This window comes from Dermacentor albipictus, chromosome 6 (genome assembly GCF_038994185.2).
Source record: "Dermacentor albipictus isolate Rhodes 1998 colony chromosome 6, USDA_Dalb.pri_finalv2, whole genome shotgun sequence".
Taxonomy (NCBI): Eukaryota; Metazoa; Arthropoda; class Arachnida; order Ixodida; family Ixodidae; genus Dermacentor; species Dermacentor albipictus.
The window spans coordinates 67,651,082-67,678,242 of NC_091826.1; the positions used below are offsets into that span (position 1 = coordinate 67,651,082).

Here is a 27,161-nt window from a genome sequence, read left to right on the forward strand (position 1 = left end):
CTCTGATCCAAACCGCTCTTTCTCTCTCTTAACGTTATGCCTAGCAATCTTCGTTCGATCGCTCTTTGCGCGGTCCTTAACTTGCTCTCAAGTCTCTGCCCCATATGTCAGCACTGGCAAAATGCACTGATTGCACACCTTACTTTTCAATAATAATGGTAAGCTTCCAGTCAGGAGCTGGCAATATCTGCCGTATGCGATCCAACCTATTGTTATTCTTCTGTGAATTTCCTTCTCATGGTCCGGGTTCCCTGTGATTAATTGGCCCAGGTAAACGTGCTCCTTCACAGTCTCTAGTGGCCGACTGGCGATCCTGATCTCTTGTTCCTTTGTTGTTGTTGTTGTAGCCTGTGGCACGTGTGGCACCTACCCACGAGGGGGGATTGGCCAAGAAATGGGTGGATTATTCCAAAATAATAGAGAGCATAAATTTCTTAATATCTATGCGAATAGCATTGAATAGGGTTGAATTACCGGCTAAAATAAAATCAGGAAGGTGCTGTTGAATGAGGAATAATTAATTTAAAAGTAATAAAAAAATAGAATTTAGCAGGGCATTCGTTTAGATTCTGTAAGGAATGTTTGGACAGCGAAGCATGCATCCCTGTGGCTGAATCCCAAAGTGGACGCCCCGAACAAAAGAATTGCAGGTTCTATCAAGTCCAGGCCAATTCTTGGAAAAGGTATCTCCAACAATCTTTTTCTTAACGCAGCAAAGCGGCTGCAAGATAGCAGAAAGTGCTGTATCGTCTCCTCTTTCTCACAAAAAGAACAAAGGGGAGAGGGAACCAAATCCGACCTGTATAAATTGAAATTTAGGGAGGGAATGCGGCAGCGTAATTTGGTGAGGCAGACCTCGAGCATCTTTGTGTAATAAGATTCGCTATGCCAGGGAAATGCCTGGTGTTTATACTCTGGAGAAGCTGTCAAATGTAAGTTTCTGAGTTTCTGTGGGTTTCAAATGTGGTTTCTGCCAAATAGGAGTTTCTACATGTATCCTGTTCATTACTGTTTCTAAGTGAGATATCGTGACTCCTCTTGGTACTGTATACAGGTCAGCTTAGAATTTTTCCTCTGCTTTTACTATATCTTCGAGATTGCTGATGATATTCCCCTTTTTATCTTTTAGTGCATACATCATGGTTTGTCCTATGCCAGGTTTCTTTTTTACTGATTTCAGGCTGCGTTCATTTTTTACGGCTTCTTCAGTGTTTCTCATGTTAGAGTTTCGAATATCAGTTATTTTCGCCTTGTTGATCAGTTTTGACAGTTCCGCGAATCGCGTAACGCTGTGTGCCCGCCAGTCCCATACAACCGCGTAGAGCGCAGGACTCTGCGATTCTAGACGTACTGCGCTCACCGCGATAGTTAGAAAAACACCCACATTAGCACAGCAGAGAAGTGGCTACGTGAGGCGGTTCGACCGATAACTGTAGAAGCGTCATTCAAAACAAGTAATCGTTCTCCACTTCCGGCGGCGTTTTCTCTACTTCCTTTTTCAATAAAAAGATGTTGATCCATAAATAGTCTCATAAACAACGCTTAACTTTTTTATTATTCGCTTTTGCTTGCAGTTTGGTTGTTGCCTTCGCTCTCTCCCTTAGTATATCGCTTAATTTCTCAACTCCTGGCGATTTTTGTTTCCAGTTGCCAATGTTGCCCGAAAAGTGCTATAGAGTTAGGGAAAAACAGACGAGGTAACGGGCGACAGTCATCTTGCTTATGGATTTAAGAGTTATTGCAGGGTTTCATGATGGACGCTCTTTCACATTATTTTATTTCCCACCTTATCTAACCCATATCACGTGTATATGGTTCCGGGCACCTGCCAGCGTGGCGGCGAGCCGGAACTCAAGAAAATAATGAAGCAAAGGGAAAAGTTAAACGCAGTTGGCGTTTTCTCCGGCCGCAACTCGTTTCATGAGAGTACAGAACAGCTGAGGAACAGCCGCATCCCTCTCCTGGTCCCAGGATAAGCCTAAACAAAGAAGGTTGAACTAACGAAAGCAACAGCTATGCGCGTGACGGTTGAATAGATGGGGACAACTGAACGCACAGCGAGTTAATCGCGCGGGTGCCGAATCTATGAGAAACCTGTCCTTCACATTACAAGAGGTGCCGATAACTACCGCCGTCTAAAAGGAGTGAAAAAGGCAGCATAATGCTGACCGATGAACAGCTGTCAAGTCTCAATATTGATCCGGTGGCGCTTTAGGCATGTGTGAGGAGTGGTGGCGTGGGTGGGGAGGGGGGGGGGGGGGTATGCCACTTGATTTCGGGGGGGGGGGGGGCCCGGGCCCCCCCGGCCCCCCCCCCCCTGGGTACGTGCCTGGCGATGACAACGAAGTAAGCAAGGTCAACATAGCGACTCGTTAGGAAACAATAAATGTCTACGAGATATTAAGTGCGCGAGTAATACAAGCAACTAAAGTATATGCAGATGAACTCCGTTGTAAATAAAACGGATCTGATACCACAATACATTGGTCATATTTGGCATCCGTTGTAAGCATGTATTCGTTCGCTACACATTGATATCGGCGAGAAACGTTTTATATTTACTTCGTTATATCTGATAACTCGTTATATTCGTGTTCGTTATATCGAGGTTATATCGTTATATCCAATACACAATTAATAATAAAGAAATGTAGGATAGTTTTGGAAATAACGAGTCTTTTTTTTTCGTTTCTCGGGGACGCGGTATGCTCGCCGCAGGCTCCAGATGTAGTGCAGTGGTCACATATTAACTGTTTAGTTATATGCAGCTCAATAATTCTTTAATCTTGACTTTCCGCAACAAACGTCTCATTCGCAGATTTGTAGCCGGTCACTGGTCCGGGCATGCCGACTTAGCAAGTTAGTAAGAATGCAGTAGGAGTCTGAGATGTTTTGAGAGATACGTCACCAATAACTGACACGAACGGCGATTCATTGGTGTTCCGTCTGAAATTCCGCACCTCAGTACGAAAAGAAGATTCTCCGGGAAAACAAAAAGTGCACCACCGACGAAATTACCCCCTGATTTTGTATATTACCCCTTGATAGGTATATTTCGGCGCTGTGTCTGTTCCGCCGGTTAAGTATTGTTAGTGTGACACTGCGTGAGCGTTGAATGCAGCTTCAATTCCACAATCGCGAAATGCCGCCTATATATACAGAGTAACCCAAGTCAGTTTGATCATTTCAGGCAAATGAAAGCGTCAATTCGTCATTTTCACAATCTGACGTCCGATGGCGCGTAGAAATGTGGCCTTTCTAACGAATTACTTGTTCGGTTCTACAACCAATTTTGTAAGAACTGCTTAGTCATCGCGAACATTCTACACGCCCAATAAGCGCACTCGCGCGCTTACTCGTACATAGCAAATGCGCATGTGCACAGATGCGTGTTTCTACGTAGGACACGCATATTCGAACAAACGCACACTTCCAAGCCATACTTTCGGCAACGTGACGCTCAAGAATTTCTATACGGGGCGCGGTATCAAAAATCGATGGAGGCGTTTAGCAGGTCGGGCACAGGTCTACATTCCCATTAATAACCTGCTTAAAGGGTGCACAGTCGTCTGTCCTTCTTCATTGGCTATATAGTCTTACTTGCGAGAAAAAACCTTCGTTCCTCCCCCATCGGCGCAGTACTAACCAAATCATGTCTCGCCAACTGGTTCAATACGGAAGCCTGGTTCAGCGCACCGTTAACATCTCGATTTCTGCTTGCCATGATATATATGCAGCAGTTGAAAGCGGTGCACATCTTGAGTAACACACGCGAGGTGAGCAGAATTCGCACTGCAAACGGAAACATGTACTCTCAGAGCAACGTCTGGTTGAGATTATAGCAGACGCTATAGCCTTGAGCAGACGTCGCTCAGACGCTGCTTAGCCAGATGTTGCTTAACCAGACGTTGCTTAACAAGACGTTGCTTAACCGGACGCTAAAGGCTGCTCTGCGTAGTGCGGGAGGCAGTGGCGGTGTTGCTCCAAGACTTAACTGCCCGAAATGTGATCTGTGGCGCATATCGTAACTTATTGGATTGCAATCTTTGTCGTTCTTTGTTGGCTGTATGTTCTTTTTTTATCCTTTCTATAGTGTCCTTATGTATAGCATTTTGGTGTCTGCGTAGTATTTTTTTCACGGAGTGCTGCTGCCATCCCGAAATTTCTCCACGAGTTGTGAACCAGTCCAGTATATTAAAAACAGCCATCTTTCTTTATTTTTCTTCATAGTCTCCTATAATCTCTATCTCTACATAATGTAAATGAACTTTGCTTTGGATTCATAATGAATGCAGACTTCTGAGTGGCCTGCGAGGCAACGCTGCAGTGCTCTGAATCTTAAATAAATTTATGTAAGCGCACAGCGCGTTTAGGGTCGCCCATACTCAAGGATACCGCTTTATTAGATTCAATCTGACCTATATACAGCTTAAATTTAGCTATTCAGGTGGAAGGGCTGCAAGCATGCGATTCCTTCTACGTTTCATTAGCATACGAAATTGCACACGAGCGACGCTTCATTATTATTCCATCCGACACAACTTCGCCAGTTCTCTTAATCCGGGGGGAAAGAAGGGAGTGGCGGACGTAATACCTTAGACGCGGGCGCATTAATGAGAGAACAAACCTAAGGATTTCTTCGAGAACCTAAACTCTGCAGCGTTAGAAAACTGGCTCTGCGCTCACCCCCAAGAGTATAACAACAACCTTGATGCCGCCACCATCGCAGCAGAGGGCGACGAGGGCACTGTTGCAGTTTTTAAGTGCTACAGAACTGGACAAGCGGCTGTAGCATGAACAGATGTCCACAGTGCTGCAAGTGCTACTGTGCTGTGCGGTGACAGTGTGCGGCGACAGCGACCAACTATGGCTGTATGTCTGTGCTCCTTTCTTTCTTTATCTCTACTTTGTTACCACATTAACTTCCACCTCCCCTCTCTCCCCAGCGTATAGGGTAGCAAACCGGGTCTTCCCCTCTGTTTAACCTCCCTGCCTATCCCCTTTCCTATGTCTCTCTTGATGCCGCCACCGCGCGAACACCACACACTGCACACAACTGGAACACGCGCGACGAGCAGCCTATATATAAGAGCGTTTTCATATTTTGGCCGATCAGTACATCTCGTGTAAAGAACAGCGCGACACAGAAAGGAGCGAAATAGCCGCGCCACGGAGCGCTGTGTCCCGAGTTGTTCTTTATTTCAGTGTCAACTTCTCGCCCTGCTTAACGCAGTCGTTTCGGGAGAGGAATCCCCGCTTTCTTCTCGGCACCAGTGGCCCCTAAAAACACTTTTTTTTTCTTTGCCGTCGCGTGTTTTACGTGCGCAAACACGCACACGCGCCTTTACTTCGGCATCGACGTCGGATGCGCGGCATCCGTCCGCCGCGGCGAGATGCGTGTACGTGCGTGGCAAGTGGGCGGGTTGCGGTTTTTCCGTTGACGTATGCGTAAGTACACGTCGTTGTGCAGGCGCCCACTGCGCGTTTTTTTTTGCTCGGTGCGCGCTTTAACGCTCCGTCGGAGCACCGCACCTTTCCGGCGTGGCCTTTGCACCCCGTATCGTTGGCTACCTGAGCTACCGCTGTCAACTCTGCAAATTCTGCAGCGCGCATCTCTCTCTCTCTCTCTCTCTCTCTCTCTCTCTCTCTCTCTCTCTCTCTCTCTCTCTCTCTCTCTCTCTCTTTTCCCTTTTTTTCTTTCTTTCTTTCTTTTTTTTTCGCTGCGCGCGAGAAATTGCAGCCCGGCATCTGCGGTTGGGTTGCTTTTCTCGCTTGTTTGACTGACTTATTAGACAGATTTAGTTGCGCGCTCGCTAATGCGCACTAACTAGGGTTACCGCTAAGCGGTTTCGGGTAAATCACTATAGCATATGCCGGTCTGAGCGGAGCGGACCGGACCGTAAACGCTCAACTAAAAACGCTCTATTGACTAACTGACTGAAGGACGGATTGACCGACTGATCGGGCTTTAAGCACACCTGCCGAAGCTGAAGCTACAGCCCTCCGCGGCCACTCTGCTGCTATGGCGTTATGCAGCGGACCACGTGATCGCGGGATCAATGACCGCTATGGGTGTTCGAATGTTCGAAAATATCAAATATCGAATCGAATATTGTGCTATTTCATTCGGTTCTCGAATCGAATAGTCACTACTCCAAAATAAGAATATTTTTCGAATACTGTACGTCGTCGAGCGTACACGATCAAGCATGAAACTGATGAAAAAAAAAAATGCGATCACTTGCAACCCATCCTCAGTGGACGTACCATACTAAAGCGCTCGGCGTCGCTCACAGAGCCAGGCTTTCTAGACTAAACGCGATCACTCGCAATAAAATGTCCATCAGACACGACATCCGGCAGTGGGTACTGTTTGGTACTATCCATATAAATGCAGCACCTAAGTCGTCTCACTGGAATAGATCAGAATACCTTTAATTGTAACGTACTTTATACCATAGAGGCAGCATCTGCCGGGGCCATTCGGACTAGATAAAGAGCGCTTTCTTTTTTCTTCTTTTCTTCTTTTAGCAGAGTGAAACTACTATTGCCGCAGACGACACATGGCTGGTTTTAGGAGGTATATATATATATATATATATACACGGACAATATACTGGCCGACAGCGTTAGCTTTGCGAAGTTTACTTGAACATGCATGACCGCGTATGCTCCGAACAGTGGCGTAGCAAGGTCGTCTGGCACCCGGCGCCCATAGGTCTTCTGTCATCCCCCTCACCCCGGGTGTAGTCGAGGAAGGCGAGGATAGCGACAACTTTCGGGTGTCTTCAGACGTATATGACACTCCCCCCCCCCCCTCGCCACTGGCCCCTTGCACGCCCCCCCCCCTCCCATTTGCTACGCCACTGGCTCCGAAGTTGGCGAATATGCGTAGTTGTTCCTAATGGTCCCTTTGTGCTTTTAATAAAGCACGCTTCATAATGTACCGTGTAATGTTATAAACTTTATATTGTTGTTAATATCGGGATTCGAAAAATTGTTGGATAATAATGGTGAGGAGGCAATGTGGGAAAAAAATATTCATTATTCGATTCGATTCCATTCGCTTTTGCAACTGTTTGGTTCGTAATCGATTCGATCTCAAAAAGAGTGCTTGTCGCACACCGGTAATTATCGGCCCAGGCGACATCATCCTGTTGGGGGTGGAATGCAATATCGCTTGCGTATCGTGCTTTGAGTTTGTGTTAAAGCACCCCATGTTAAAAACTAACCAGGCGCTTGCAACTATAAAGCGTCTCTCATAGCTTGTTTGTTGCGTTGAGACGTCAAAAACGAACGAACGAATAAATAAAGTAATAAAGTAATTAAGTAAGTAAGTAAGTAAAGTAAAGTAAGTAAGTAAAGTAAGTAAGTAAGTAAGTAAGTAAGTAAGTAAGTAAGTAAAGTGAGTGAGTGAGTGAGTGAGTGAGTGAGTGAGTGAGTGAGTGAGTGAGTGAGTGAGTGAGTGAGTGAGTGAGTGAGTGAGTGAGTAAAGTAAGTGAGTAAAGTAAGTGAGTAAAGTAAGTAAGTAAAGTAAAGTAAGTAAAGTAAAGTAGGTAAAGTAAAGTAAGTAAAGTAAAGTAAGTAAAGTATGTAAGTAAGTAAGTAAGTAAAGTGAGTGAGTGAGTGAGTGAGTGAGTGAGTGAGTGAGTGAGTGAGTGAGTGAGTGAGTGAGTGAGTGAGTGAGTGAGTAAAGTAAGTGAGTAAAGTAAGTGAGTAAAGTAAGTAAGTAAAGTAAAGTAAGTAAAGTAAAGTAGGTAAAGTAAAGTAAGTAAAGTAAGTAAAGTAAAGTAAGTAAAGTACGTAAGTAAAGTAAGCCAGCCAGCAAGCAAGCAAGCAAGCAAGCAAGCCCAGAGGGACGTCCTTATATATGACTCCCTGCGCATAACTGTTCACTGCCACAGGTTCTCTGACGTGACAACGCGAGAGCTTAGTATAAAGGTGTTGCGCGAATTGGAATTTATTGCAATGTTACCTCTATTCTATCGCACAGCACACGCGCGCGCGCACAAGCTCGCAAGGAGACGGAAGCGATATTTGCAGAGACCGCTGCATCTCGCACGACGCTTTGATTAATTAGGCATTGCGCGTGAGACGCGTGACGGTGGCATCTCCGTCCTTCGTCTGGTCTTTTTTGTCTCCTGTCGCCTTCGCGTACAATTGCCTCCCCTTAAGCGCCGCAATTAGTCGCGCACTTCGTGCATGCTGGACGGCGCACGCGCGCTGTAGTACAATCCTCGACCCACACAAGCAAGACGCCGTCTCGCTTGCTCTTCCGAACGCAACCGCAAGTTGCAGCAGCGAGCGAAATGTCGGGTTACGAGTTGGCGACGTGCCAACCCCAGAGGGCGCGCGCGCCCCGTATGGTTGCGGAAGCAGTTATCGGCGCCAGCCTCACTCCCTAAACCCCACCGGCGGGGAACCCTTCTTTTGCAGCCTGTGGTCGTGTTTCGGAGTTCGGTCTCTTTGCGCGCGCGCGTCTCGTAGACGGAGACGATTGAAAAGCATCCAACGCATAAAAAAAAGAAAGAAAGAAAGTGAGAGAGAGAGAGATAACTATAAAGCTCCGGAATGCGGCGTGTCTCGTGCCCATCGAAGCGAACAGCCAGCGCGTCCGTCAGGATTGAAGCCCCGTGCACTCCCCTCTCACCGACTCGAGTGCAGTGCAGCCGAGGCTGTAGGGCTTGAGTGTCAGCCAACCGGAAGGCTGTTTGTTCCTGATAAGTGAAGCGGAATACTCGCCCATTGCGCGCTACTGATCGTTTTGCAACGCTTTCTTGGCGCTAAGCATGGGGCGATTAGAGGCGGGCAACGGAGGAACCCTTCTTCTGGCACTCGTTCCTGATTTGTCCAACGCGACCCATAGCTTTACGCCGCACTGCACGGCGTTGGTGAGATGGCGTGCAGAGAAGAGCGGTGGTCTTCCGGTACGGGGCCGTGGTTTCGAAGCAGACGGCGCGCGGAGACGTTCTTTCCCCGAGGCCGTCTGCCCCCGAGGCGAGTGACCGCCCGATCGAATCATTCCGCCGTCTACTTGGCGCGAGCACAATTTCAGGGCGTCGTCATCGTCGTCAGAGGGACGCGGCGGTGCTTGCCGCCCGCCTACGAACCGCGCCGGGACAGGACGGGGCCGCCCCGGGCGACTAACAGCGAGCGCGACTCATGTCAGCGGCGTGAGCGAATTAAACAGCTCATCTCCGTAAAGGCTGCGATAGAAAGGATCAGCGACTCTTTTGCACAGCTTTTTTTTTTTTGTGGCCCGCTTTGTGAATTCAGCGAAACTGACTTAGTAGCTTTAATTCGACCTCTAGATGATTACGAGTAAGAAGCATCAAAGTGCCTCAAGCTGCTCGGATGGTTTTCGAAGAATACGCGGGGGCGACATGTTAGCCTGACGCATCGGGCGAGGCAAACTGCTGCTGTGCCGCAGAAAGAGCGCCCGTGCGGCTATTAAGAATCTCACAACGCGCTTCCTAAGGAGTGCCGCCACCGGCGTTGCAGGCGTCGGACCTCACTGGCGCACAAGATGAGCCAAGGAAAACCGTCAGCGTGTTTTAGCTTGAAGTGCACTGTTCGTCAGGCCACTGTGTGCACCATGGTGTCACGTGCGCACAGCTTCGCAGCAGGAACGCAAATGCGTTTGTGCGCAGAACGCGCATGCAATCAGCGGAAGGCAGAACGCTGTCGTCCCAGGGTGCAATTCCGGACGTTGTCGAGTTCCGCCATGTTGTCGAGTTGCCGACATATTGACGACCTCTCTGATTGGCTCTTAGATGCAGTCGTCACAGAATTTGAAAACACGGCCGAATTTGAGAATGCCCACAATGGCAACCCCTGGTTCCACTGCAGATTGAGCATAGCGCGAGAGTCGGTGGTGCCAACTTTTCCTTCGCGTGTGGCGCTACAATGAGCCAACGAAGTCGCTAAAATTATCGCTAGAACTATCGAGTGAATTTCGAATAACGCAGGCGTATCTGAACAATACATTATCCTCTCTCTCCCTGTTATCATTGTTTTCCCCTTTCTCATTCCCCTATGTAGGGTAGCCAACCGGACGTTATTCTGGTTAACTTCCCTGCCTTCTACTTATCTCTTTCCCTCCTTCCACATTATGCAGTAACATGGCGTAAAGCATGTACTAAAACGTGTGACGGTCCTATAGCTTATACACACAGGTTGTAAAAAGGTCAATTTACCGTAAAGGTCAGTAGAGGGCTTTGACATCACTAATAGTTTCTTTTTCGAAACAAGAGATGATGACAGCTGAAATCCTGCGTTTACCTTCGTGGTGTAAAGCTACGAATCAAACACTGGTCAAGAGGACATGGCTAACCTATTTTCACAGCGAAGCTGTATGTGGCTACCCGACTCGTCCGTCCGTCCGTCCGTCTGTCTGTCGGTCGCCTGTACGCCGAAAACTCCTCCGGCGCAGCCCCATGCGCATGCGCGAAAGAGAGAGAGATAAAGAAGTGCGCGATCGGCCAACTAGATAACACAAGGGCTGTCTACTCTGATCAATGACGTCACTCAACCTGGCCCAAAATTTACATTGACAAGGCTGGCGTGATGAAAGCGGTGACGTCAAAAATCACTGTTGCCTACTCGGGAGCATCCCCATTAGATTCTATGGTTGTCGGGCCAGCTAACTTGACGCCATGTAGATCGGATTGAAAAGGCCTTGTGCTCTCTAGGTGGCGTTGGATTGGCTGCGCCAGTAGTGACGTCGTTGCTCTCCATCGCAGCCGAGCGAGCGCGCAGTTGTTTCCCTCCGAAATGGGCAGGCCACGCGTCATACGTACTCCTGAGGAGCAGGCAGCTTTCGATCAGCAACGCAGCGAGCAGAACCAGGAACGAGATCGTCTACGCCGTGCCGATTCTGCAGCCCGGGTACAAGAACAGGCACGTACATCCGAGCGCAAGCAGCAACTGCGTACCGAGGATCCACATGCCTACCAAGCCGTCGTTTAATGAACCGTCGTGATTAACTCCAGTGACAAACCCCGGAGCCGCACGTTTCGGCTTCGCCGGTTAACCATCTGTGCGGAGCGTTCGGGTGGTGATTTTTTCCTTGCCCAAATTCGCAATAGGTGCGCGTTATGTCCACGTTATGCCTGTAAGTTTTCTCGTTTCGGTGGTCGTGAAACAAGGACTAAGTTCTGCAACATGCGCTTCATCATCGTTTTGACATGGCGAAGACTATTACGTGTCCTTAGTGCACGTAGAATGGAGCGTTTCCGCTGCTCTAACCACGTGAAAGTTCGACGCGGTATTGCTTTATTAGAAATCCGCGAGAAACGGAATCGGTGCGTCGAGATTCGCCGGAACAAGCTCTGCGCCGCTCGGCTATGTGGATATTTTAGCATCTGATCTGTCTTATTCAATGCAGCTTTCTGAATCCCACTACAAAATTTATTTGAGTAACCTTTGGTATGTTAATTTACGCTTACGCTTGCGGACGTCCACTAGTCGAACGCGCATTCACTAAACACCTGCAGCGTTAAGACCCATTCTAATAGGTTTTGTAAATGACAGGGTAGCGTTCATTTTGTGAGCACAATGGCAAGCCTGTTTCCCTTGGCGCCATCAAGCGCAGCGTATGACCTCTGTCAGCGGAGACCACCGTTGCTTCATTGGGGGGACAAAATCCACGCCGCACACTTGCAGCCCTTTAATAATAAAGCCGTAAATCGCGTTGTGGGGCTAGTTGGTGCATAGCTTTTAAAAGATGAAGCGCCAACAGTGACAGAACGCACGAGGTCGCGGGATCGAATCCCGGCCACGGCGGCCGCATTTCGATGGGGGCGAAATGCGAAAACACCCGTGTGCTTAGATTTAGGTGCACGTTAAAGAACCCCAGGTGGTCAAAATTTCCGGAGTCCTCCACTACGGCGTGCCTCATAATCAGCAAGTGGTTTTGGCACTTAAAACCCCAAATATTATTATTATTAGTGACAGAACACTAAGAAGGAACAAAGACAGGACAAGGCGCTTCCTGTCTTTGTTCCTTCTTAGTGTGCTGTCATTGTTGGCGCTTCATCTTTTGACAAGTTTAATAATAAAGCGCATTCTAGAAAGCCATTTTCGAAACAACTTTTCTGTCTTTGAAGTCGCTGAAATGTCCCCTATAGTACTATAACGTGGTTACAAAAAAAGTCGACGTTCGCCAAATAGACAAATCTGGCGCTATACAGACAAGCAAGTAGCTAAATCTGGGGAAAAAAAATTCCGCATCTCACAATCACGCTTAAATGCTATTGCAAAGGGGAGCGCAAAAGCGTTGAAGAAAAAAGGAGACGTAGAAAGGAAAGCTTCTGCGCCCCCCTTTGCAATAATAATGTCAAACCAACTAGCCTAACAGCTTACTATTCTAACGCTGAAACACGTATCGGCACGCAGCATACCGATGTGTGCGCTGTTCGTTGCTGATGATTTATGCTGAGCACGACGATGATGATGGTGGTGGTGGTGGTTTATTCGCATCCTTTTTGAAAACGGGCCGTGACAAAATGTCACCTAGCCTGCTCAGTGTGCTGAGAGTGCGCTGAGTACCGTGTACTTATATTCCGTTCCATACATAGAGGTCAACGCTGTGGAGGCTAGAGAGACTTCTTGCAATGAGTACAGTTCGATGTTTTTTGACCGCAACAGTGGCTGACTGTTGTTTATATATGGGCTCAGTATTGAATGAAACAAGTTTTAATCCCTAGAAATAAACGCACTGCGGTGTATACGGCTGCCAATGCGTTCTTTTCGATCAGTTTTCATTTTTCTTGTTCTTTTCGTTTTTTTTATTTGCAGCCCGTCGCCGGGAGTATCATGTGCAAGCTCGCGCGAGCCAATGCTGTTGCGCGCAGCGAAGCATGGACGAAGCATAGACGACCTAGAGTTTCATACAATATAATATGATCGACGGAACGCGCGGAGTGATAACTTTTTTTGACCGAACTTCCTGCGTAGCTTCCACAGCGTTAACTGCTATGTATGGAATGGAGTAAAGTACACTCTACACTCTTAAGCAAAGTTACACCGTTTGCGCCGTATCTTGCCACACAACTATAATCGTCATCTGTCTTGCCCGCATTTCCTTTCTTTAACGCTGCGAGCCCGGTACTTCCAAATCACGAACGACATGCGCGTTATCAGTATGACAGAGCATTCTCGACAGGAAAGTAGCGATCGCAGCGTGGGACTGCCCCAGTCCGCCAGCACACAGCGTATACCCTCCAGCTTGGAGTATACATGCACCCTCACAGAGCTGATAGAGGCACACAAGACTGCACAGATGCACCGTCTTTCTGGCACCAAACACGGTCGTTACATTCTGAACCGTCTTAACATCAACCCTACAGGTGACATACACCCCACTGCTCCCCTCCTGACTGGAATCTGCAGTCGGCTGGTCACCAAACCCATGTCCAAGAATACGCTACCCGGCCGCCACGATAGGCGCCGCCAATTGAAGGCACAAGCCTTAGACGTCACCTGCTCCGCCGACGAACATGTCATGTACGTGGACGCGGCGAAATGCGACTCGATCTAACGCATACGTGGCCTGTGTAGCGACGCCAACCACCCCTCTCATCAGCTCCGCTTGCGCACACACTCCTCCACCGCTGCCGAAGAGGTCGCGATCGCGCTAGCCATCGCGGATCCCCGCACACGCACGGTTCTCAGTGACTCTAAACAATCCATCCAAAATTTCTCGAAAAACTCACTTTCTCTCCCCGCCGCACACATCCTGCGCGGTTGCGCTCTCGACAGAACTGTAAGCATAGTGTGGGTACCTGCTCACGCGGGGAACTCTGGGAACGAAGGGGTCGACCGTTTAGCCCGAGGCCTAACTAACCGGGAGGCCGGCCCCTCGAACCCGGATGCTCTCGCAGAGGCCCCCAAACCCTATGCTGACATTACCAACTTCTAGAAGGAGACGAGACGCGTGCACCCGCCTCCCACCCCGACCTCGACCGAGCGCAAACCACCATGCTTCGCAGACTGCAGACCGATTCCATTTTCAGTCATTCTAGGCTTTATTTAATCACTGGCGGGGATTACGACCCCGTCTGTACTAAGTGCGACCACGGAGTGTTCGCCACTCGGGCACACATTCTGGGCACACCTGGTGCGAGGGTAACCCTCCCCCACAACCATTACTGGTAGCTCCCTCCGAGGAGGGTTGGAACCAGCTGCTGGCAATAGTAGAAAAGAAAACCCAACTGGTACTCGTCTCGGGGGCCCAAGACGTCGCCCCCACCAGGGAACCACACTAGGCCTACCGGCCCTAACTTCCAACCCTGCAGTGGCAAATAAAGTTGTTTCCCTCTCCCTTTTCAAGAAAGGAAACACAAGCCATACAAATGGCGATTACACTCTAGAAAAAGTTTACACCTTTTTGGGTTGCATTTTGTCACAAAACAATAATCGTCATCTGTCTTGCCCGCATTTCCTTTCTTTAACGTTGCGAGCCCGGTAGTGCCTAGTCACGAACGGCTTGCGCGTCAGCTTGACACAGCATTATCGACAGCAGAGTAGGGAGCGCCAAGTTTTCAAATCGGAAATCCGCTTATAACAGTCACTAGAATTCGATGGTCTCACTCAAATGCAACAAATTTCATTGAGATTGGTCCAGAGGTTATCTCAGAAAAGCGTTTTTGCGTTTTATGTGTATTTGAATAGGCCACATCGGAGTTCGGCCCGAGCTAAAGATTCCTCTTAATTTGTTCTTCATTAGTGGCAAACATGAAATGCATATAAAGCGACATTTCATTGAAAACGGTTACCTTAAAGGATCTGAAAGAAGCTCGGAGAAGTTTCCCTTACTTACTTAGATGTTATTGTTGCCTGTAATGCTAAATAAATATCTAGAGAAAACCTTCACGCCAGCCAGAGCTGGCACGGAGGCTTTGCAAGATAGCCTTTGTTAGTGGGGCCGATTCACGTGGTTCCGTGGACACCGATGCAGGTAATATATAACGGTATGGACACTTTTTTCAAAACGTGCCATGTGTACAAAGCGTCGTAATTTGTGTATGTTATCGCGCTGGTGCTAATATGCCGCGATTGTGACTCAGTGTTGGTGTCGTTTCTCGTTGAAGTAAATTTTTTATACGTGTGGGGGATATATAATGTCTCTGTTGGCATCTTCAAAGGAGCAATAAATACATGATGGCGATGATAGCGTCTATGTTAAGCCTTCCCGGTCCTCACTCCACCGCCGCAGCTGGATAAAAAGGTCACAGGCCTGCGCGGCACACGCAGCATAAGCTGAAAGTACGGCTCCATATGGACTCCATTTTCGGCGCCGCGCATTACAGGGTCTTCGCGGCGAAGTCTCTTCGCCTCTTTTTCACGAGAACGATCTGAACTGTCTGTCCTGCGTCGAGGGCGAGCTCCGTCTTGTGCTGCGTCTAGTGTTGCGGGGGGGGGGGGGGGGTATTCTGTAAGAGTCCACCTAGTGGCCTGTCCATTTCGACCGCTGCTGATTGGATGCAGCTGTAAGAGAGAGGAGGAGACGAGCGGTCCTAGCCAATCAGCAGCGGCCGAAATGGACATTCCACTAGGTGGACTCTTACAGAATAACACCCCCCCCCCCTGCACAGTGGTCTGCTGGGCCCGACGTTGCCTGGTTGCAGCCGCGCGAGCAGCTCTACGATTCAATTCTTCAGCAGAGGTCCGTACCTTGCGAGGAAGCGCCATAACGTGTACCGAGGAGTAAACACAGGTGACCAGACTACGTGGCGCAAATATCACGTCCCTTGACCCGTGGCACGATACGATACTGATGATGATGATGGTCTATTGACATCCCATTTGAAACAGGGTGGTGACAAACAGTCACCTAGCCTGCTTGAGTTATCCAGGTCCAGCTACATGTAGCATGCAGCTGCTACGTGCAACTGCTACCTGTTGGGACACCTGGTGGAAGTTAACGCAACTGCACTTCAAAGTTTGTACGTATGTAAGGTACGCGATGCGCATGTCACATCGCGTGACAAGTGGCACGCTACGATGCTAATGAAGATGATGAAGATTTGTTGGCATCCACTTTGAAGCAAAGCGGTGACAAAGTCTCCTAGCCTGCTTGATTTAATCAGGTATGCCGTGCATGTTTTCGTTACAGCATTATTTATACATATCCGTAATCGTCTGTTTTCCTTCCTCAAGAGAGAGAGGCAGAGATGAAGAGGAAAGGCAGGGAGGTTAACCAGATATTAGTCTTCGGCTTGCTACCCTACACTGCGGTTGGGAAATAGGGTTAGAATTAGGACAAAGAGGAAAGGGTTAAAAAAAGAAAAATAATGCACACACAGAGACACCCTCACAAAGGGTGTTCCAGTTAGAGACGCTCACAAAGGACGGTAGATCGCAAGAAACGGAGTAGCGCTTGCACGGCCTTCTGTAACGTTAGGTCCTGTCGGCGGTGTAGAATTTCTTCTTTCGATAGTGGTCGGTCGTCCAGCTGGTTGAGTTCGTGTCGAAGGGATTCCCTCTGTGGGCTGCCCTGGGAAAGTCACACAAAATATGGCCAATCGATTCTTCATGGCCGCAGTGGTCACAGGTTGCGGTGTCGGCCATCCCTATGGCGAACGCATTGGATTTGGTAAAAGCAACGCCCAACCACAGCCGATACAAAAGCGTGGCGTCCCCACGGCGAAGCTTTGATGGGACTCGAAGGTTAAACGTGGGATCAAGGGAGTATATTAGGGAATTCCTGAAATGTGGCTCATGTGGCAAGCAGGTGGAACTTCCGTCAGTTCTAGAAAGTGGTATTGGTACGTGGTGGACCTCAGTATGGGGCTGAACGGGCAGCTTGATCGGCCCGTTCATTGCCGATAATCCCGCAGTGACTTGGAAGCCATTGGGAACTTATTTCTTGGCCTGCATCACGTATATGGTCCGTCGTCTCTGTGGTCTGAAATACTAGCTGTTCGTGCGGTCGGCGTCGTAAAGGTGGCAGTAGGGACTGCAGTGCCGCCTCTGAATCGCAGATCGTCCACTTGTGTGGCTGTTCGCCACCGATATAATGAAGGGCGGTAAAGAGCGCTGCGATCTCTGCCACCGTCCATGTTGTCGCGTGAGTCGTTTTAAATTTGACGGCTGTAATTTTTGCTGGTATCACGATTGGCGCACCCGAGCTGTTTGACAGGACAGATTCATCAGTGTAGATATGCGTAGAGTCACGGTAGTCATCCACAGTAAGCTTAAAAACACTAATACTTAATAGATAGAAAGACAGACACTGTTTATTCGGACATGTTGCTAACAACTCTACAACTTTCTAATTGGAATTTTCTTGCGTAGCTTCGTTGCTCGAGAAATTTGTTAATTAATCTTGACTAATTATCTAATTCAGCAAAATAAAAAAAATAGCGCGACGCAGCACAGACAAAAGTGAGCAACACACATTTGGTCGCGTCGTCTTAGAGTGCGTCGGCATATTTTTAAGCTCTGGCTAAAGTTAGCTGAAACACCCTGTATATATATAGACACGGCTATCGACACGAGAGAACAGGGCCCACGAGTGCCACAGGGAGAGGCAAGGTCGATTAACGAGCGCTGCCGGCCTCGATGCAGCCGTGTCGTTTAGACAGGGGGCACGTGTTCGTGCTGTTGGCCGCGTTATACCGGAAGCGGAGAAAGATTGGCAAACTTCCGTTCGCGATCGAGGCTAAAGAACGACCCACGCGAAGAGCGTTCTCGCTTCTTTTTTTTTTCTTTTTTTGTGTCTTCCTCGTCGATTCGTCGCAATGTCGATGCCGCTGTTCATTGTAGTTGTTAATACGTCTTGCGCCTCTAACATGTTCTAGTTCTGTCGGCCGGTTCCGGCTTTTACGCGTTTAAGAGATACCTTTTCAAGTAAGATATCAATTCTTAATGTGCCCGAAAATTTTCATGTCTGCATTGCTGAACCGAAAGAGAGACCAGATAAAGTGAATTATGAATTTGCGTGGCGAAAGCATGGCGATTTTGCATGGTGTCTCGAAAGTTAAGCGACAGTTTCTCTAGATTCTCCTGGCAGCTTTACAAGAGCCGAGTAAAGCGCCTGTAGCATATAGGAAAGGGTTAATATACGCAGCGCTAGACTACAAAAAAAAAAGCAGAACAAAATGCTCTACGCAGTCTTTTTCTCCCAGGCGGCTTTACAAGGATGAGGCAAGACTCGCTCGTCACGTAGCGTCGCATGGACATGCAAACGGCGAAATCAGAAAACAGGAAAACCTAAGAGTCAACTGCTTTGAACGAACGGGCGACTTAACAGAGAACGTGGGGCTCCTGTCTAAATATACAGGAAAGGAGAAATCGGTTTTCTTAGCGAGGGGTACTGCTCCACATTGGTTGAGGTTTGTTGCACTTAAAACATGATAAGAAATAAAAATCTCGCCAATTTTGGTAGCGAATGTTTCATTAAGTAGGTCGATTTTCTAGTAAAATGATCTTGAAACTTGCACATTTTCAGAAAACGAAACTAACAAGTTTCCAACCCTAACTCAGCAATGAAGGAGGATATCAGAATTCAGGTGTAAGGTAGCACCCAGGTATCTCTGGCGAATCTGGTATCTTGAATTTGGCATCTTTGACTTTGGCGAATCCATTGTAAACTAGGTATCTAGCTCACGTACGGTATAAATTGATGTATTAATTTCGTCGGCTTTGGGATTCTAACGGATGCATTTTACAGAACTGCGATATCTATTCGTGGTGCGGAGCTAAGAATTCGTAAACTTTGTGGTTCTGGTCATTCTTCAAACTTACCACTTTTCGAGATTTTCTTTTAGAACATTCATGCCGTAAATCGAAATTCGACTCCCGACAATCGCTTGAATGTTATTTTTTGTGTCCATTTCAACAAATTTTATTAAAAGCGGTCCAGGGGTTATCTTGGAAAATCATTTAATTATTCCTTTGTTATTCTATTGGTTTGCCACGCGGCATAACGTCCGTATGTAACTAAATATAAGCATGCAGGGCAGTTTTATAGAGATGCTGCAACAATTAGACATAAAATGTGTAGTCCATATTACATAGTTCGTTGTCTTCAGCTTGTGCACTTTTAAATTTCACATTCAAAAACACTTTCGCGAATCGTCTTTGTGTCAGAGTACGTCCAAAGTAGTTGGCGGGCGTACGCTACAGGAGCATAGCACCTTGAACATTGGACAGTGTTTTCTGCGTTTTACGTGTACTTGAAGAGGCTGCATCGGACTTGGGACCGTGCTAAAGCTTCCTCTTAAGGATGCAATGAAGGTGTCAGTCTCTGCCCGTTCCCCATTTTATGTTAATGTTACGTTTCTTGATGCCATGTGAGAAAGGAGTATAGCCGTGGCCACTGCATCGTGACTAAATTCGCCCCCTCCCCCCCTTTTTAAATGCTTAAGCATTTCTATGCTTAGTCCACGAGAAAACCTAAGATGACCGCTTTCGTGATAGCGCCCGCGCAGCAGCGTGCGAATTCACCTTCGTGCTGGCTCTCGCTTCAACGACAACGAAGCGGCGGTGAACACAGCTCACACGAAGCTATCAGCACGCGGCGCGCTCAGCCGCTTTCGCAGATCGCCTTCAAGGTACGGGCACGCGTCCCTTTTCAACGTTAACACCCGTATTCAGAAATGCAACCTAAGTTGAAGTCCATGCTTGACTTGACCTAAGTGACGCCTATCGTGAACGCGCCGAAGGAAATGCAGTCAGTGTCTTTGGGCACGTTAACGCCAGGCGTCATCTAAATCAAGTCAAGGATTGGCCTCGACTTAAGTTGCATTTCTGAATACGGGGGTAAGTAAGCGGTGACAACACAGCGCGCGAAGCTATCAGTAGTCGGCACTCTTTGTCGGCATCGCAAATCGCTTTGAAGGTGCATGCTGCCCGCGCGGCGCTGCCATACGAAGCCGCCACCTGAGTACATTTGGTCACCGTTCACAATGGTTCAACGCGGATGGACAAGACGCTTAAGAGCGATCGATGACTGCTCATAATGATTGGAACGTCATCAGCGCACCTGGCGCCGCCACCTGCGGTACTTTGCTTGCGTCATCAATGCTCCTTGCGCCGTCGTCGGCACGAATTCGTGTCGCCACTGCGCTGTCGTTAGTACCGGCCTGATCAAGTTTCATAACATTGATAATGACACAGGACTGCGTGGAAATGTGCGATTTGTACAATGCTTACGCGTATTTTGAACACTCCCAGAAGGAGTTTCTGCGTTAATTTTTAAAAATTATGTGACGAAATATGGGAACTAAGTGCCACACCTTTCTTTTTCAATGTAAGTGAACTTTATTAAATTTGTTTTATTGATTGATTTAAAATAAATAACATTATTGATTTTAGTGCTCTCTAAGGTTTAACATTAGCCCTAATTACTCATACTTTTGCCCCTGTTTATCACGCCCAACATGGCGCGGCCATAACTTTCAGATAAAAAAATTATATTATGGGGTTTTACGTGCCAAAAGCACTTTCTGATTATGAGGCACGCCGTACTGGAGGACTCCGGAAATTTCGACCACCTGGGGTTCTTTAACGTGCGCCTAAATCTAAGTACACGGGTGTTTTCGCATTTCGCCCCCATCGAAATGCGGCCGCCGTGGCCGGGATTCGATCCCGCGACCTTGTAGTCAGCAGCCTAACACCATAGCCACTGAGCAACCATGGCGGGTAATTTTCAGATAGCACCATATTTTGCTCGCGCTACGCTTTTTCGGCATCCCTTTTTTGACCGCACTATCCCACAATGAGACAACTTGCCTGAATATGCGCTGATGATTTATGATGTAAAAGTGTTTGAGAGTGCATTATTGAACCCTTTTTTCTTTGATGTTGATGCTGTATTTAACGTTTGGCCATAATTGTCCTTTGTCTGGGGTTATCACTAATTTTTGTTTCCCTAGGCACGTCTTTGTGGCATGATTTTGTTTTGACCTAAGTTCTTTTGTATCTTGTTGTACGCTAGCCTCTTTGGTCATGGGACTGCAGTACATCTTAAAAAAATTGCAGCAGAGCCCATCTTGCCATGACTGTCGACGATAATGCGTGAGCATTAAATTAATATAGCGGCACAGCGTATTGCCATCATCGGTACGAGTTATGCATGAGGCGTGCACAGCAGCGGGACCCCTCTTTTGCGTTTCCCTAAGAACACTCGGCGCCATCTAGCGCCGCCGCCGCGAAGCCTGCGCTTGGCCTCCGAAACGCGTGGAACGCCGGTGCGCGCGATCGCTGAGAAGCGCGTCGCGCGGCAACCGGGCTCCCCGCTCGCGCTTCTTTATGGACGTGCTGCACCATCTGGTGGCGCTGCCGAGAACTCCGCGCGTGGCCTCCGAGACAAGGAGTGTGGGTCGCCGGTGCCTGCGAACGCTGAGAGTTGTACCCTCGCTTGCCCACACACCCAGTGACACATACTCAGTGACCGCAAGTTGGTGAGAGGTTCATGGAAATGCGGCACACGCATATCGTGTTTACGGCGCAGCCTGCTATAGAGCGTTGGGTTGCTGTCCTTGGGCGAACTCTTGTAACGCGGGTTCGATTTCGGTGTGCATCGAATAAATTTAAGGGATCATGTTTGTCGCTGTAGAGTCGGGCGTTCCCAGTGACGATTACCTAGTTACCCAAGTTGGCGTCGAAGAGGTTCATTGAAGGCCAACACATACCTCGAGTGGCACGTACACAGTGCTCCAAGCCGGCGTTAGAGTTTCTTCGAATACCCGTACCTACCCGGTCCCGCTTCTACAGGGACATAGGGTAGGCGTGAAAGAGGTTCCTTGCAAAGCGGCACGTATGTACACACTGCCACGTACTCACTGACCCAACTTGGTCCAGTGGTTGGTTTCCCCCAGCATAGCAGCCTGATCCGCTTGGCCATTCGACCGTGGACTACCCGGTGCACCCTGGTAGGCGGGAAAATGGTTAGATACAAACATAGACAGATATAATTCTAGAAACGTAGATACAAACATAGATAACCTCCGAAAGTACGTGAAGTATCTTAAGAATGCTAACGCATTAATAAGTAAAGTTCAGGAATTGGAAAGCATATTTAGTGCCAGCGAACAAGGACAGAAAGGAGACGACGCCACAATCCCTTCTGTCCTTGTTCGCTGGCGCTAAATATGCTTTCCAAGTCAGTTTACCAACACGCCTAGCAAATGGCAATGCCGAAAGTTCAGGAAAGCCATCTATTAGGCCAGGAGTTTCAAATAGAGTTGGGCACGGAGGGTGTCTCGGGGTATACTAGTGGTACCCAACTGCATACACAGCGCAGTCCGCAACGTTAGGCTTAGAACACGGGTTTAATGCAAATAGATGACCGCGTAGTCAGAATCTCTGTACCTCAATAACAAACGAAAAATGTCTGAAGGGACGGTCAGGGCAGGGCTATGCTTTGAGTAAAATGTACGGCTTCCTGGGTGCCTCACTGGATCGCGAAACAGTGTCTTGCAGCCGCTTTCAACACCATGGGCCCCTTCCTGCAGCCTGACATCGCTCCCTGGCTGCAATACTGAACACAGGCGGTTTAAACGACGTCGCGATCGATAGTTTAAGAGTCAAAATAAGCGGGGAAAATTGTTGCGGGAGGACATTGGTTCGCACTTTGGTGCAGCGTAATCGAAAAAGCGGGAACTTGTCGAGGTGGCTGCTAGCCTTTGCGATACATAAATCTTCCGATGCCATGTTTCAACGTCAAGATTCGGCTCTCCGTGTTCGTGTTTTCTTTCTTTCTTTCTTTCTTTCTTTCTTTCTTTCTTTCTTTCTTTCTTTCTTTCTTTCTTTCTTTCTTTCTTTCCTTCCTTATTTCTTTCTTTCGTCCTTCCTTTCATTCGTTCTTTCTTTCGTTCTTAATCAACTCGGCGCATTCCAAGAGGAGTGGTTGATAGTAAAAGTCTTTAAAATCTATAACTACACATCACCTGAGTTTACTTATTTGCTGGAGCGAACAGACGCGTCAAACAGTTCGCGCCTGTTAGGAGTGCACTAGAGCAAAATGTTAGGCTAAACTATGTTGGTAGATTGGTTTTCAAGAAGAGCGAATCAGGGACTCTCACCTTGAGCATAGAAATCGATATGCGAGAAAAATGACGTGAAATAGTGTATAAGAAATAAAATAGCTTTGGGTCTATACTGTGGACGAGTGCGACGCAAAAGTAGGCTTTTAAAAAGTCTCAACTGTTTGCTATAAAATTAGCATTTTGGGAGAAAAGTTAGGTTCGGGTTTCGTTCGCTATCTCGATGTCCTTTTCCGGTTCTTTCGATTCGAGTCTAAGCGCACACCAACTCAATGTGCATGTAACAGGGGACGCGGTGGATGAAGACGCCGTCGACGGCACGATAATGGCAAGACGGCTGACACGTCGAGATGTCACCGCGTCAGAAACCTGGGTGGGACGTCGGGTGCTTCTGTGGACTCTGGTCACTTTGCTTCTGAGAGGAAATTGAGTTTATTGAATGATGTATATGTATCGACTGCTTCGTGCATCAATTCCTGTTTTAGATGGAAAGTGAGTGAAACAGTAATGAAAGGAATATGCAAAACACACGCACAATTGCGCCCATACACGCACGCACAAGAAAGTAACGTATACGATAACAATAAACACCACGAACAAATCAAATCCAGATATCAATGAAATGCTATATTAAGAGCCGGAAACAAGCCCATAACTTCTATCGCACTAAGAAAAAGAAAGTGTCACACTTATCATGCAGTGATCATGCATTTGTATCTTAAAAGCATATTGATTGTAGACAGTCGCAAAAGCTCCGGGAACACGGGTTTCAAGGCAATTGACGGTTTGCAAAATAGTGAGCGCCACCTGGCGCACAACAGGCAAAGCTGCAGTGCTCTGCGTGCGAGAGTATGTGGTTAGAGAGCGAGTTTCGTTTCTCGGTTGCTGCATGGCATCTGCAGCGGCAACCGCGTGCGTTCATGGCGTCAAAAATAATTGAAGACGCCGTCACTCCGTTCCAGTTTTCGTACATGTCATAGACCTCCGACTACTCGAAGCATACCACTCAATCTGATCCCGTGTGGCAATATCTGCTTTCTATAACTACCACTATTCGCCAGGCTCATCGAGGCTCGGCACTGAAGGACGATTACGTTAACAATATCGTATATTCCGAGGCTGCTGATGCCAGCACGGGACTGATGCGAGCGAAATACACTCCTTCAACAAAGAGCGGAGAGCGCGTCGTTGAAACACGCTGTCGATGTGTCGCCGAGTGTCCACACTTGGTTTCGCAGACTGGCCACGCGCAGCTACCACCGTGCAAGGTTTGCTTTTTGCTGCCGACACAGTATAGAGAGAACCAACTCTGCAGTCTTTTAACCGCGACATAATCATCCAGACGCTAAAATACTCACGAAAATAAGCACTTTATGGCCCGCTCCGTTTTCATTACAAGCGCCGTCGGCTGCTGCTTCGACAACCGGGAGCTAGGCCTGCCGGCTCGAGCGATCGGCGGCTGCCGATAAAGTCAGGGCGCCGAGCGTGATGTTCCGCTTAGGAGAGTTTATCCTACTAATATGGCCCATCTAGAACAAAGCAAAGCTTCACGTAGCTATTTGACTTGTTACGACGGTCCTTTTTTCGCGCACGGCAAATACGGGAATGTCTCAAACGACGCGCCGTTCTCTCGACTGTATACGCACTAATTGCCATCGATGAAGACGGTAGGCCTCGCTCGCTGGCCGTGGGTGTCGCTTCTGCTGGGAATGAAACGCATAGTTTTCTGCGAGCTCTTCAACTCATGTATCAATATTAAAAGGCTAAATAAGAAATACATTTGGCTATCTGTACACCATCGGCAGAAAAGAGCAAACCAGCTGAACTCCGCCGCACGGTGGTCGCTCCGCGCTGCCCGTTGGTCGCACCAACTGCCCTCGAATGGTGTGTTTCGATCACTTCAGTGGCGTAGTACTAGGCGCTGATTGTCATATGAGGCGCACTTTCGACATAACTTTATAATATTTAGTATAATAACATGTCAGCGACAACTGAGTGACACCACTGCGCGTTCGCAATCGCTGTCCGTCCTCGTCCAGCTTGAGCTTTCCCTGTTCCGGCAAAATGCGGCTGCGTTTAAGGGTGTCTCGAAGCTTGCAGGCCGAAATAACCTCGCAGAGCTGGCATATGACAATTCAGTAGCAGCAAATAGCGCGTTGAGAACCGGCTCTGCGAGGAGCGAGCAAGTTGTGTGCTGTGATGGCATCTCCGGCCGTCGCTTATCCATGCTGCTTTCCTCGCCGGATAGCTCTTCTTGGACGGAAACTGAAATAAACTCGTGCTCCGTTTGCTAGTGAAACACTTTGTGCACAATACGCAACACAACGAGCCGTCCTTTTCACGAAAATACCGCGATCATAACCACCACAAACCGTCGTCTCAAGGCGCGCTATAGCTGCGTTGGTTGTTCGTCTGCTTCTCGTACCTAACCATGTAGAGGGCGCTCGTGACAGCCGTGTTCACGCATGCGCAACAGTATTTTTGCAAACCGTCCAAACCTGCAGCGTTCACTTCCCGATTGCGTTCCAGAAAAAAAAAAACGTCTCAAGCTCGAGCGCGTCCCTCAGCGCACACAGCAGGCACTTTTTTTTTCTCTCTCTCTTCTTAGTGTCAGCGAAAGGACCGCGAACTCCGACACCCCTCGCCCAGTTCGCCTTCGGAGTCGCACGCATGCCCCGAAGGCCCAGCCTAGAGCCAGCGGTCGAAGTTCCAAGTTTCGTGATCGCCTTCCTCCTCTCGTGCGCGCCGTCTAAAAGGTCGCAAGGTCTTCCGCTGTGACCTTAACGGAGAATTATTACGTGCCGACCGAGTACTCTCGGAACGGTGGCGGGAGGGTACCGTCAATTTAGCTCGAGTCCCCTCTTTCGGCCGTCCAACCCTCCCCCCTCCGAGGGGGTGGTGTTCCGGGGGGTGGGGAGGGGGGCGAACCGGTGTTCGGACTCCGAAGACCTTTTCCCCTCGCATTCGCAGACTGCAAGACGGGTGTCGTGGACTTGCGCGCGTGTTATCCAAGGGGGGGGGGGGTGCGTTAGCTCGAGTCCCCTCATTCAGCCGTCCAACCCTCCCCGCTCCGAGGGGGTGGTGTTCCGGGGGAGGGGGGGGGGGCGGAGGTGGAGGAAGGGAAGGCGAACCAGTGTTCGGACTCCGGAGACCTTTCCCCTCGCCTTCGCAGTCCGCTACGCGGGTGTCGCGGGCTTGCGTGCGCGTTCTCGGGGGGTGGTGGTTGGGGAGGGAGGAGTGGGGGGGGGGAGGAAGGCCTTCGCGTCGCCACGCGCCGTGCTCTAAATATACGGCGCGCTTTCCGAGCCGGCGCTGGTCCATTTCGGGCAGCTCTCGGGCTCCTTCCTACGCGACCGCGGTCCGCCGCCGCTGGAGGCGACGCGCTCGCGCGGCGACCGACCGATGACTTGTCGCCCGCCGCACGGGGCGCGGCTGAGGTACTATAGCGCCAAACAGACAGACGCGTCGGGCTCCGTTCGGCGGCGTCGATGGACGAGCTCGACGAGTCGCGCCCTCTCGGCCCGCGGGAGAGTCTGCGAGAGCCGGCGGCTCCCGGCTGCGGGCGCTGTGGCTCGACGTCTTGCGCGCGCCGCCGCTCCGTTCCGAAGGACTAAACGCGGATTAATAAGCGTCCCCCTGCGTGGCGTCTGACCTGCTGTAGCGGTGAGTGGCCTGATGAGAACTTCCTGCCCGCGTAGCGATTGAATTGACGGGGTTCTTGCGTTGGGCTCGGCCTGCTAGCGGTGTTACGCCGACGACCACGAGGTTGGAGGCGATTTGTTTGTTTCCGGGTCCGCGCCCCGACTTTATTTTGACGGCGTCGAAGTACAAAAAAAAAAGGCAAAGGTCCTCGTATTTGGTCGCCGATCAGCTTGAGCATTAGAATGCGGATGCAACGAGAATTCACCGGTAGACCCGAACCGGAATTTCAGTTTGAGCAAGTTGGTTGAATGTCATAATTAAGCGACCCGAAAGCTTCTGTAATGTAAGCGCGTTTATTTGTCCATCAAAGCTTGCGGTGGCTAGTAAGCGTTTGCGCCTGCAAATCTTACGTTTCAACGTGTGCTCTTTCTTCCTCGGCTTCGTGCTTTGCGCTGCTCTTTTTTTTTTTATCATGCCCAACCATAACATTCCTGACCTTCCAGCACAGATAAAAGTGTCAGTTGT

General features: G+C 48.9%; 2 protein-coding genes across 2 annotated transcripts in view; one reads left to right on the forward strand and one right to left on the reverse strand.

Moving 5' to 3' along the window:
* The window catches only part of LOC139061151 (tyrosine aminotransferase-like), a 77,627-nt gene that overhangs the window by 31,474 nt on the left and 18,992 nt on the right, over positions 1–27,161 (reverse strand). The window lies entirely within an intron of this gene.
* Positions 1–27,161, forward strand: part of LOC139061150 (FYVE, RhoGEF and PH domain-containing protein 2-like) — a 102,666-nt gene that overhangs the window by 11,161 nt on the left and 64,344 nt on the right. The gene's annotated exons all lie outside the window — the stretch shown is intronic.